The sequence below is a fragment of the Sarcophilus harrisii genome, chromosome 2, assembly GCF_902635505.1.
Source record: "Sarcophilus harrisii chromosome 2, mSarHar1.11, whole genome shotgun sequence".
Lineage (NCBI taxonomy): Eukaryota > Metazoa > Chordata > Mammalia > Dasyuromorphia > Dasyuridae > Sarcophilus > Sarcophilus harrisii.
The window spans coordinates 603093710-603107848 of record NC_045427.1 but is presented as its reverse complement, the minus strand read 5'-3'; the positions used below and the strand labels follow the sequence as shown (position 1 = coordinate 603107848).

At 36.5% G+C, this 14139-nt stretch overlaps 1 protein-coding gene across 1 annotated transcript in view; it reads left to right on the top strand.

Annotated features, from left to right (window-relative positions):
* The window catches only part of SH2D4B (SH2 domain containing 4B), a 113524-nt gene that overhangs the window by 48423 nt on the left and 50962 nt on the right, over positions 1 to 14139 (top strand). The window lies entirely within an intron of this gene.

Genomic DNA, 14139 nt, shown 5'->3' with positions numbered 1-14139 from the left:
GGACAGGGAATCATGTTCTTGCTCCATCATGTAACTGTTTCACAGGGAGCCAAACTCATTCTGCAATAAAGGTAAATGGAGGCTACAATGTCAACTTTCTGGGACTAAGAAAGCACGGGGGGAATGTGACCTTGTCAAAGGATGTTCAAGAGGACTAACTAACCTCTAAGATTCTTCTGCTGGTGATCTGATTTTGGCCATTTTTGCTCACTATCTCAGACAAGTCATTGTGATGTGAAGTGCTTTAGTTTCCTATAAGAGGCTTAATTAGAACTGTAGGATTATACACATTTTTTTCTCCCTGAATTCAATACTATTTTATTTTTCCAACTACATGGAAAGATAATTTTCAACAAGTTCCATTTTTTCTTCTTCTCCCCTCCCCAAGGCAGCAAGCAATCTGCCATAGGTTATAAATATACAATCATTTTGAACATATTTCCATGTTAGTCATGTTGGAAAAGAAAAATCAGAAAAAAAGGGGAAAACCATGAGAAAGAAAAAGAAAACAAAAAAAGGTTGAAAATAGTATTCTGTGATCACATTCAGTATCCATAGTTCTTTCTCTGGATGTGGATGTCATTTTCCATCCCAAGTTGATTGTAATTGTGTTAGATAAACATATTGCTGAGAAGAGCCAAGTCTATCATAGTTGGTCATCATATAATCTTTTTGTTCCTGTGTACAGTGTTCTCTTGGTTCTGCTCATTTCACTCAGTATCAGTTCATGTAAGTCTTTCCAGGCTTTTCTGAAATCAGTCTGCTCAATATTGCTTATAGAACAATAACATTCTATTACATTAATATATCATACCTTATTTAGCCATTCTCCAATTGATGGACATCCACTCAATTTACAATTGACTATGAAAATTCTTGACTTGCTGTATTCTGGGTGTCAGCCTCTTTTTGATTATGTATGTGAGGTTGTATGCTTCCTTTGAGATATACAAATACACTTATAGACCTTAAACTCCAGGAGAGTATATCATGTCTGTGTGTTCCTGGGGGATCAAAGGGTCTTTGTCCAGGGTCTTGTTGGTTTGTTTTTTATATAAGAATAATAGGATGCTGGACAGGAACTGGAGAATCAGCCTAAACTGGTCAGATTGCTAGGGAGTCAGTCAACACTGGTGCTAGATTAGATGATTTTTGGTCCAAGGATTTAGAGCTTCAAGGATTATTTTTTACATAGTATCAGAGACCTAGAGCTGGAACAGACTTTTGAGGTCATCTGGTCCCCAACCTCTTAAACTGGTTTGTGACTCCATATAGGGTCTTGTAACTGAATATGAGGGTGATAAAACTTTATTACCAGTAAATGTTTAATTTATATATTTATTTCATATACCTCTATATGACCAGGGTCATATTAACATTTCTTGAGTGAAAGTGGGTTTCTAGTGGAAAAAGTTTATGAAGCCCTGATTCTAGTCCAACCTTCATAATTTATGGTGGAGAAAACAGGCCATAATGGAAGTGACTTGTGTAAGGTCATAGTGTAAATGGCATAGCTGGGATTCAGATGCAAATTTTTGGACTTTCAACCCAAGGCTGTTTCAAAGCAGCTAAATTTGGGTCTCATCTGCAATTTTGGCTCCGAGGTTCCTTTTTTAAAAATTTTTTTTTGTTGTTATTGTTGTCATTTTATTTATCTGACTCTTTGTGACCATACTTGGGATTTTCTTGGCAAGGATACTCAAATGGTTTGACATTTCTTTCTCCAGCTCATTTTATAGATGAGAAAACTGAGGCAAATAAGGTTGAGACTTGCTTAGGGTTTCACAGCATGAAGATGAGTCTTCCTGACTCACTGTCTGGTGCTCTATTCACCATTACTATCCTGTTTTCATTTTTAAGGCATGCTTGCTTGAGAAGAAGCTATTGTGCTTACATTCCTTAATCAACTGAACTGAGGACATTTGGGATTCAATAACAGAGCAAATTTATCTCCACTTTGCCTAGAGGAATCTGCCACTCAATTTAATTTGAAACTTTTTGTAGTTAAAAAAAGAAGCTAGGACTACTGCCCACTTATTCTGGAACTCATTGACTAGAAAGCTGTCTCCAAAGGAACATCTACAAAAAGACAGCTGAATGATTCTTTCAAATTTACTCAGGAAATAATGTATGCTTCTTGCATCTTATGACCATTAGCAAAAGGTACTAAGAAATCAGCAAAGCTCAAATCTCTCTATTTCTTTCCATGGACATGAAAGCTCATCTTCCTATCTAGTTTCCATTTAGTTTTGCTTTTGACTAAAGAGCTATTCTTTTCCCGAAGAGCAGAGTTTTGTTTAGAAACATGATCATATTATGTAGAACCATTTGTAGAAGACCATCTGTCTTAATCTGATGCCTCAGTTTATGGAGAAGTTCTAATCTGGCTGCTTCCAATTTGGAAAAGAACAGTGTACGGGTGGTTATTATCGGCCTTGTTGTTGTTTAATCATGTCCAACTCTTTGTGACCTCCATTTGGGATTTTCTTGGCAGAGATATTGGAGTGGTTATAATTTCCTTCTCCAGCTCATTTTAAGGATAAGGAAACTAAGGCAAACAGAGTTAAGTGACTTGCCCAGGATCACGTAGCTAGTAAAAGTCTGAAGCCAGATTTGAACTCAAGAAGATAAACCTTTATGATTTCAGACCTGGTGCTCAATCCATTGCCCCATCTACCTCCACAATCTATGATACATGTTAATGCAATTTAATTCAAATTTCATCTTTAATCGACAAAAAGCCTATATCAATTGTCTTCAATCAACCAATCTACAAGCATTTACAAAATGCCCTTGTGTACTACACATTTGGGATGCAAAGGCAAAAATGATATGAAGCAGTCCCCTGACCTCTCAAAATCAGAAAAAAGCCTTTCTGTTCTTGACCTTAAAATGACCCACTCTCATCAAATATATGGATTTGTTGGATTAGGTGGAGGACAAGGGAAGGGTGGTCAATTAGAAGGCACATTATAAACTGCATATGGTTTACTAGATTGAAGGCTTCTGCTTTACATCTTAGGGCTGTTTAAAAAAATGTATCTGTGAATTAGAAAAAAAAGGCTGAGAATAGAGAGCTCATTTTCTGGCACCTCTGGTCTATATGGGGATGATTGTTCCCACACTTTCTGGGTTTGGTCCCAGGTTTTAAACTGTTTCTCTTAAGAATACTTAACTAAGCCAGCTAATTTTAGCAATTAAGCTTAATATAAATCTTGCTAATTTTAATAGCATTTATTTTTAGTATTTGCTATCCCTCCACCTGCCAACCATAAAATCATGTCTCACCCTCCTGTGTCTCACTGAGCTTTCTTTTCTAAGCTTCTGTTCCAGTAGGAGTCTGGACTTTAGCTTATCATCTATATTGAGCTATTCTTTGGTTGACTATGTGGGTTAATTTTGTCTCTCCAATGACACTGGAAACGCCATGATAGTGAGGACCATATTATATAACTTTTGAATCATCTACAGATTTGAAATCAGTTTTAGGCATAGATGAGCTGCTCAATTAATTATTTATACAAATGTTTAGGAATATTTCGATGAATAGCATGTGGAATTTTTAACTTTAGTACATATATCTAGGATTGATATGACAGATAGAAGTAAAAAGAATACTGTATTTGGAGTCAGAAGTCTTGGTGTTAAAACTCAGCTAAGCACTTGGATTACCAAGTTGATTTTAGGAATATTATCTAATTTCCCAGCGTCCCAGTTTCTTTATCTTTAAAATGAGGTAATGGGACTTAGATGATTTCTGAGGTGACTTGCAGCTCTAAATCTATAGTTCTAAAAATTAAGATAAGGAAGGAATCCAATTCTTCCATGGAAGAAAGCTGTGCAAAGTCATATCAATAGGAAATATAATGCCAAGTCCTGGGTGGGAATGGTTGTTAAGTCAGTTTAGTTGGAACAGAAGATGGGTAAAAAGTGTAATATACAATGTCTATAAAGTGTGATTAGAGACATATTGTAGAGAGATTTGGATTTTTAAAAAAACATATCTTAGAGATAGGTGTATGCGGGAGTCAGATCAAAATGATTCTAAAGATAGATTGTTAAATTTTTAGTGGAAATTTGTAAGTGCTATAAATTAGGGCTTAGTTTACTGTTTTGTTGATTATCTAGATTTAAGAAAGAGAAGGAGACAATGTTAAAAATGCAGATTAAATTTAAAATTATGTTTTATATATATACATACATGCATATATTTAAGTTTAATATATATTATTTAATATATTATATATTTTATGTTTTTATATTTTAAATATATTTTTGAATGTGTAATAAATATACTAATAAATTAATAATATTATATACTATATATTATATACACACTATATATATATATATATACATATAAATGTATGTATTTTCTCCCCTCTCTCTCAAAATCTGCTTGTTAAACATTTACCAGCACACCACTGCCTAGCTGTAATAGAAAAACATTGCAGAATTCTGTGCAGGAAAAAACATTGTGAGTCTTGAGTTTTAGGATTATTTGTCAGTTGTATAGCGCTTGGAATGGACAGCAAACATTAAAATATTGAAATTAATTAAGTGTCTGTTGAAATAATTTAGATGACAGGTGATGAGGGTCTGAAACAGATCAGTTAGTTGTGGATGCGAAAGAAAGACAATTACAACAGATTTTGAGATAGAATTGAGAAGTCTTGGTTGTAGTATTCTCTGGTTTGATTTTCTTGTCTCTGGGAGCAGCCTTCGTTTCAGTTCAATAATCACCACAAGAACAGCCAGGTGTTAAAGTCCAGATACTTTATTATCTCCTTCCTGGGGCTGGGCAGCTTTCTGGAGAGCCTTTCAGACCAGCCTTGGTCTCAGTGGAGAAATGCAGGAGGAGAGCCTACCACTGGGATGGTGTGAGATGGGATGAAGAAATCTGAATCCAAGGGTTTGTGCTTAAGCCTCCCATCTGCTTGTCTTCTCTAGCTCTCTCTCTAAATGAATCTAGCTGAGGCTCCCAGCTTATATGCTCTACACTGAGTATAAACCAATCATTATATCACTAGGAAACCATTACTTGTTGTAAGATTAAATCAATCATACTGAACTTAGAGAGCTGTTAAAGATCATGCTAAACTCGATAACCATTGTCTCATCAATTCCACTTAGTTAGTACCTTGTAAGAATCCTTGTTTCGAGTTCAGAGTTCTGACCCATAATATTTGGTGACTGATTGGACATGAGTAGTGATGGAAAGGACAAAGTCAGGGGTTATTCTAAGATTGAGAATCTAGGTGGATAGAAGGATAGCGGTGTTCTTAATAGAAACAGGAAAGTTGAAAGAGGAACAGGTTTAGGGTAGAGAGTGGACTTAACATTTAAGTCATAAGGAGTTTCATATCAGAGATTATATTTAGAGCCAAATAAGACCTTGTGCTCTATCTAGTTCAAGCCCATTCTTTTACAAATGTAGAAAATTAAGCTTGGAGATAGTAAATGTATTGACTTAGAAATAAATGACACACTCAGAAGTTGAACCCAGATCCTCTGATTCCAGATCTGATAATCTTTCCACTGTATCCCTTTGGATAACAATGAAACGTTTAGATGTAGATGTTCAGGAGGCAATGGGCTACTTGGTCAAGTCAGTAAGCATCTAAGTGCCACAGATAGAATAAAAGATGAAAAAAAGTCCTTGCTTTCAAGAAACTCTTATTCTAAAGGGGGAGTCAACATTTAAATAACTATATAAAAACAATGTACACAAGTCATATAGAAATAATGGAAGGCCATCTGTGAGGAAAAGGCCAACTGGGAGGACCCTGAAAGACCTTTGGCAAAAAGTTGGTGCTTGAGCTGAGTCCTGAAAGAATCTAGGGACACTAAGAAGCAGACGTAAGATGGGAGGGAAAGGCATGGAGTTCAGTCAGTGAAAAGGCAATGGATGGGAGATGAAGTATTCTGTTTGAGAAATTGCAAATAGGTCAGCATGACTAGATCATAGAGTGGATAGAAGATAGTAGTAAAAGAAAACCAGTAAGATCAGAAGAGCTTTAAAGACTAGAATTTACATTTGATACTAGATATTTTAGGGAAACATTGAAGTTTATTGAGTAATGAGAAGAAACGGTCAGAACTATAACTTAGAAAAATTACCTTGGCAGCTTCATGGTGAAAGGATGGATGAGAAGGGGGAGAGACTCGAGGCAGGGAGACCAATTAGGGACCATTATACTAGTTAAATAAATGAGGGAATGAACTAGTATGGTGGCTATGTGAAGGGAAAGAAGGAGACTAATATAAGAGATGCTGTAAAGGTTGAAATGACAAGACTGGTAACTGATTGGATATTTGGGGCAAGTGAGAGTAAGGATTCAAGATTAACATCAAGGTAGCTAACTAGGAGTATGGTGGTGCCTTGATGATATAGAGAAGTTTGGAAGAGAAAAGAATTTTTGGGAAAAGATAATAGCTTTTGTTTTGGTTCTGTTGAGTTTGGTTTGCCCAAGGCTTCAGATGTCAAAAAGGCAATTTGTCCCATGTGAGAATTGCTCTGGAGAAAGAGTAAGGATAAATATAAAGATGTGAGAACAATCTGCTTAGAAATAACTGAATTCATGAGAACTGATGACACAATCAAGTGAGAGAGTTATAGAGAAGCAAGCCTAGAACAGGGATTAGTATGACATTGATGAAGTCTCTGCAAAGGAGGCTGAGGAGAGGGATGACAACTGGTAGGAGAGCCAAGGTCCTAGGTAGGCAGGCAGGTCCATTAACAATTGGAGCTCAGTGAATTCAGATAGAAGTGACCAACCATGTCAAATACTATAGAGGTCAAGCAGGATGATAATGTCTTTAAGTATGGTGGTTAAGAGAAGAAAACAAGCACACATTAAGTGCCTATTATATTCCAAGCACTGCACTAAGTGCTTTGCAAATTTTACAACATTTGATCTTCATAATAACCCTGGGAGATAGCAGCTATCATTAATTCCATTTTGTAGTAGAGGAAACTGAAGCAGACAGAAGTAAAGTGATTTGTCAGGGCCACATCCCTAGTCCATATTTGAATTCAGGTCCAGTGCTCTGTCCATTGTGCACCTAGATACTGATAAGATCAGTAATTTTGGAGGAAGTAGTTTCAGTTAATGAGATTGAAAGTCATATTTTAGAACATTCAGAAGAAAATTAGGGGAGAAGAAAAAAAGACCTAAGAATTGATAGCTTTCTTAGGAAGTTTGGGTGAGAAGGAGAAAAGTGATACAGGACAATAATTTGGATGAAGAAAATCCACTGAAATAATTTTTTAGGATGAGGAAGACCTACTAACTGTAAAAGACCTAATAGATAAGAAGAGATTGATAATTAATGAAAGATTAGGGATAGAGAGGCAATCTGCTGGAGAAGATAGGGAAGGAATGAATAAAAGATATAGGAAGGGCATTGGCTTCAGACACTGAAATGGAGGAGATAATGAGGGAGTTATCTGAGTAATATGAAATAAGGAAGAATGAAGGAAGCTTCAAGGTTTTCAGTGTAGTATGAAGCTATGTCCTCAGTTAAGAGTGGGAAGATAGGTGCTGTAGGAGGCTTGAGGAGAGACAAGAGGGTTTGCAATAGCCACGGTGGAGAGTAGAATGGTGAACTGATAAAGGATAAGTAAAATGATTGCCTTGTAGAAGTGAGGGCTCAGTAGAGATTGGATAACAGAAATTTGTAGTGGATCCATTCAATATGGTTTTGTGCTTTCTTTTAGTTCTGTTCAGAAGCATGTGGGTAGAAGCAAAGCAGATGGTATGTGTAATCACACTTGGAGTTTTGGTAAGGCATAATCAATAATAGGACAAAGGACTGGGAATTTAAGTGTACAGGGCATTTAACTTAATTTATCAAGAAATAAGATAAGGAAGGTAGGAGAGTGATAACCTGGAAAAATATTGAAATTTGGAAGAAAAGAAGATCACAATGAAGATCAAAAGACAGGCTTTAAGATGTTGAGGCATAAAATAAATCATGATCAGATAAAGGAATACCATAATTTGTGAATATTGAAGTGAAGCACATGATTAATGATCTCTGTGTGTAGCAGAGATGGCTCCAGGAGTAGGTCATAGAAACTGGGTAGATCAAGCAATAAGGAAATTAAGGTATTGTGGAGAAAATCACTAGAAAGTCCCCTGGTATGAGAGCATAAGGAGGTGAGAAAGAAACCAACTTCATTGAAGAAGGATGAAAAATGTCCTTGGGCATCCAGGATCTGGATTTAGTGATAAGTTTGGATAGCATGAACCATAAAGGAGGAGTTGCTGCTAATTGATGACAGTAGAGATAGGTTCTTGAAGTGTCAGTGAAGAGTAAGGAATATTCTCATTCCTCCATGAAACCCAAAGAATTAGGGATATAAAAGAAAATATCAAAATGGTAACAAAGGATGGAATGTAGTCAGTAATGAGCCAAGATTCAGAGTCACAGTAATATGGTAGAAATGAGAAAGGAAGAGGCTTAAGATGAAACAAAATTTAATTATGGAACAGGAATTATGCATCATGGAAGAGGTGGGGGCTTGGCAGGAGGATCAGCTTGAAGTGGATGGAAATAAGAGAGCAAGCAGATGGGGATTTAGAATTACTGAGGTTGGAAGGATGCAGGAAATGTGACAATGTGAACCACTGAGGAATGAATCCATATGAGTTAACAGTGGTTGGAAGAGGGCCATTGAGGGAGACATATGATTAGACTGTTTGATGTTCTCCTTTGCGGTCCAGCTTTGCATGATGTTGTTGTAATACCCCAAGAGTCCTTACTTATAGCAGTCAGGAAGAGGAGAATAAGAAAAGGGCTAAAGAAGGACCTAAAGAGGAGGGGGAAACAAGGCTGGTCTTATTCCTGTGTTAGGGCAATACTGGAGATGCCTTTGGCACAGAATTAGAGGTAACCAAGAGAAGTAATAGATGTAATTTGTACAGAAATTTGTAAGCCTTAAAATGCTCTATAAATGTGAGCTATTATTACTAATACAATTAAATTGCATTTTTCCAGTCACATTTTTGTGTCTTTCATCCCCAATCCCCATCTTTTTTGGTTTCTTTTTCTGAGCTCTTTATATCCATTGTTTTTGCTCTTTACTCTTGAGTGAATCCTTTCATTTCTCTAATCATTCCTTCTTTTGGACTTCCTCCAGGGCAGCCTTACTGTCTTGCCTCAGAGATGCGTCAAAGGTGGTACAGAGTTTCAGCCCTCCTTACCCCACTGAGCTACGATCTCCTGCCCCTTCTGTAACTCAAACCCACATAGCTTGGGCTACAACTCGGTATCGCCTGAGTGCTTTGGCTAAGGCAGAGTGTAGCAGATGCAGCTACATTCCTTGCTATCGCCCTGTCATCTAGTGTTCCTGCTTTCCAGGTTTCTCTCACCTGGGAGCTAACAAAGCTTTATATTATTTTTATCAATGAGAGATGGATTTGACATTTTTTCTTAGAGTTTAATTTTTTCATTTTTATTTTCACACTCATTTTCTTTACTTTTTAAGACCTCTGAATTAATAGTGGTTATCCATAAACATTTCCATGAGAAACCTTTGAAATTATCATTCTCTCTCTCCCTTTTCATAAAATTGTTAAGTTGTTCAAAGTTATCTCTGGTATCTGTCCCGGTGCTATTAGGGGAGATACTGAGTCACAGAATCAAAGACTCACCGATTGGGAGAGTTGGAGAAAACCTTAGTGGTCATTTAATTTACAGTTTTAACCCCTTTTCAACAGAAATTTTTATGAGACTCCGGATATGTATGTAAAATAGGCATGTAAATCAAATATTTATAATAAACCATAATTTCTTAATCCCCACATTGATTTATGTGGGGTCATGACTCACTGTGTAAGAAGCTTTGATAACTCATCCTTAATGAGATATGGGTCAGGAGAATTTTTTTGGTGTTACTCATATTATGCTATTTAGGTGACCTGCGGGTATGACTGGGTTTTACATATAGATCTGTTTATTTTACTATTTATATTCTTAAAATAAAATAGGATGCAAAATTACCTTGCATCAAATGTTTGTCCACATAGTGCTAGAGTAAGTCTCTTACTCTTTTCATGTTGAACCACTGATTATTACTCTCCCTCCCTCCCTCCTTCCTTCTCTTCATCTCTCTCTCTGTCTCTGTCTCTCTCTCTGTCTTTCTCTGCCTCTCTGTTTTTCTCTCTCTCCTTCTCTCTCTCCCCCTTTCCCTCCCACCTCCTACCATACTGTTAGTTGAACACAATGCGAATAAGGCCAAAACAATTGAGCTCATTCCCATTTGAGCCGATTAGTTTTTGCTGGTGCATGATTGCAGACCATGCCTTTGGCCTACTTGAAGTAGCCATTGGATTCAGAATCAGGAGTCCTAGTATTCAAACCTAGCTTTGCTATGGATAGCATATGTCAATTTGCCCAAATCAAGTTTTTCTGAAATTTAGTTTTGTTACCTATAAAATGAATGGTAGTGGGGTAGTGATAGTGGGGTAGTGATGATGGGTGACCACTAAGATCATAGGGTCATCCAAGAATCCAAAACCCTTATTTTAAAGATGAAGAAACTGAGGGTCTGTCAGGTTGTGACTTGCCCAAAGTCTTACAAGTAATTAAAGGTAAGGCCAGATATCAAGTTATCTGACTCCAAATCCTACATATTTTCCATTATACCATGATATAAAGACATGTGCTACAACATTGAAGAGTTAGGTAAACATCACTAGTACCCACTATACCCACAATAAATAAATTCATGGCATGATATTTACATAGACAATATCAAATGACATATGACTTAAGTTGAAATGAGCAATTAAGAGACTGTTTTTGAGCTTTTTTATCTCTTCTTATTCATTTTATTTTTAACAATTGGGTCTCAGTTCCACTTTGATCAGTATGGAAGCTTCTGTTTGCTCTAATTTCTTATTGGAGATGGTTTGCCCTTCCTTAGGAAATGTTTTACTCCTCCTCTTATTCTTCCTCAATTATCCATTCCCAGTGGCTCACCATTTTAATGCCAAAATTAAAGTAGTTATTAGATCAGTTTAGTCTACTGCTGCTTACAATGCCTGAGCTTAAGAAATCCATCAGCCTCAGTCCCCCTGGTAGCAGGAATTACAAGAAAAACTATTATACCCAGCTCAGGGAGTGTTATGAAATATTGGAGGACCAGGAGAATAATTTTAGTGAAAATTTTAGGAGGAAGTATGACTTGGTTTAGATCTTGAAAGATCAATAGAGTTTGGACAAGTAGATATGCATCTGGGGATAATTTTGTGAGCAAAGAAATAGAGGAAGTTAGTAAGGGAATCTTACTAATTATGACCCATCAAGAAAAGTCAACATGTCAATCAGAATCTATTAAATACCTACAATGTGTTAGGTACGTATGCTAAGCACTGGAAATACAAAGAAAAATTAAAAAAAAAGAATATTTTCTCAAGAAACACATTCTTTTGGGAGAGACATCATACAAATAATTATGAACATAAATGTAAATGCAAGGCAATTTCAGAGGGAAGGCACTAGTAATTGTGAGGGGGACATAGAGGAAAGCTTCTGGCAGAAGGTAAGATTTAGGTTGAGTTGTGGATAAAGCTATGGAAGTCAGGAGGTGGAGATGAAATAGGACAGTATGCCAGGCTTGAAGAATAGGCAATGAAAAAACATAGGTTTGGAAGATGGAGTATTTGAGGAACAATGTGAAGGTCAATATGTTGGACTACAGAGAGAGGTAAATAAGAAGATTGGGAAGGTAGAATGAGGCCAGGAAATTAAGGTCTTTAAAAGCCAAACGTGATTTTATGTTTGATCCTAGAAATAACAGAGAGTCACTAGAGTTTACTGAGTTGAGGGTTCAGACCTGAGTTTTAAGAAAAATCACTTTGATAGCTGAGTGAAGGATAGACTGCAGTGGAGAAAGAATTGAGGCAAGGCTGCCAGTCAGCAAGATGTTTCAATACAGTTCAGGTGTGAGGTGATGAACATCTGTATCAGGGTAGCATCTATAAGAACAGAAATACATGAGACATGTTGTAAAGGTAGAAGTGTTAATATTTGGAATGAATATTTGAGTAGATGAATAAAACAACAGGTTGGGTATGTGAACTGAGTATGAGTGAGGAGTCAAGAGTAATATCTAAGTTTTGAGTCTTGGAGATTGGGAGAATGGTTGTGAAAGTAACATGGAAGTTGGAAAGTCGGGAAAGGTTTTTGGGAAAATATAATGAGGTCTGTTTTGGACATATTAAATTTAAGATATCTACAAGACATCCAGTTTGAGATGTCCAAAGGCAGCTGATCACAAATGGACATCAGGAGAGAAATTAAGGCTGAATAAACAGAGAATCTGAGAGTTGATGTGATTAATAAGATAATATAGACTGAAAAGAGAAGGTCTAGGACAGACTCTTAGAAGATATTTATAGTTAAATTTTCTGGAAGTATTCAAATTGCTCTGTGCTGTCACTGATGAGGCTATTCTATCACAGATTACCATTTCTATAGAGATAATTTCCTGATGTATATATCCAACCTTTGCTTCTCTCTTGAGTTCTAGTCATAGACTACAAATTTCCTGCTTGGGCATTTTATATATTCCTGTAGGCATCTCAATGTCAACATGTCCAAAACATTATCCCCCTTCCCACCTTTTTCTGAACTTCTCTATTTCTCTTAAAAGACATCTTTCTAGTCACCCAGATTTCCATTGCCAGTGTCATAATTGGGTCCTCATTTTGCTTTATCCCATATATCCATTTAGTTGCCACATTTTATTGAATCTACCTCCACAACAAAACAAATATTTGTTTCCTTCTATTTACTTATACCACCAGCACCCATTTCTAGCACCAATCACTTATTGTCTGAACTATTGATATAGACTCCTAATGGGTCCTTCTATTGTTCCCTTTCTAATCCATTCTCCACATAGCTTCCAAAGAGAAATTGAGGGAGTAGATTCATCCTTGTCATTCTCCCCAAGTCCCTCAAAATAACAATAATAACAAGAACAACAAAATGCTCCACTGGCTTCCTGTTGCCCCTGGGATTAAATGAAAACTCTTCTGTTTAGACTTTAAAAACCTTCACAATTTGTGTTTTGTCAGCCTTTCCAGGTTTATTATATATTACTCCCCTTTGCATTCTATATGATTCAGTCAAACTGACCTTCCTTGCTATTCCTCACTGATTGCACTTCATCTTCAACATTTGCAGCTTTGCCCAGGTTTTCTTAATATGTCTATAAAGTACTCCCTTCCCGTTTCCATGCCTTATAATTCCTAGCATCCAGCTATGACCACAGGGAAAAATATGTCAAAAGACTAATATTTAGAGAAATGTCAATTAAAAAAATTCCTATGTTTCACTTCATACCCATCAGTTTGGCAAGGAGGACCAAAAAAAATGGAAAAAAATTACGATTCTTAGAGGGACTATGGGAAAGCACAACTGTTATGACCAACTGTTGGTGAAGTTGTGAATTGGTCAACTATTCTGGAAAGTAACTTGGTATTATGCACCCAAATTTTGTGTATAAGTTGACTTAGTAATGTCACTGTTAGGCATATACTCAGGAAAACAAAGAAAGAGAAAAAATTGTGTGTGTGTGTGTGTGTGTGTGTGTGTGTGTGTGTGTATAGAAGCTCACAAGGGAAACTAAGGGGTGCCTATTAAGTGAAGAATGTCAGAACAAATTTTGGCATATAAATATAATAAAATATTATTATACCACAAGAAATGGTGAAAGAGACAATTTTAGAGAAACTGAGAATGTTATATAAACTGATGCTGAATTTAGTGAATAGAACTAAGAGAAAAATTTATATAACAACATTGTAAAGTAAAACAACAGGGAAGCTAGTGGCAAAGTGCATGAGTGCCAGACCTGGAGTCAAGAAGATTCATCTTCCTGAGTTTTGTAATTTCTTGATCGATTAAACCTTCCTTAGACATCAAGACTCCCCATTTTACTCAAGTGTCTCCCTAGTACCTTTATGATCGAATTGCTTTTGTGATATCTCTTTTGACTTTTCTAGTCTTAGAAGCATGTGCTAAGCACATATAAAAAGCTTAATAAATGTTTACTGACAGCCTTACTGATTCTTGTCAATGGCTTCTTATGTGTTTGCTGAAGAGAAGTCTACTTGATGTACT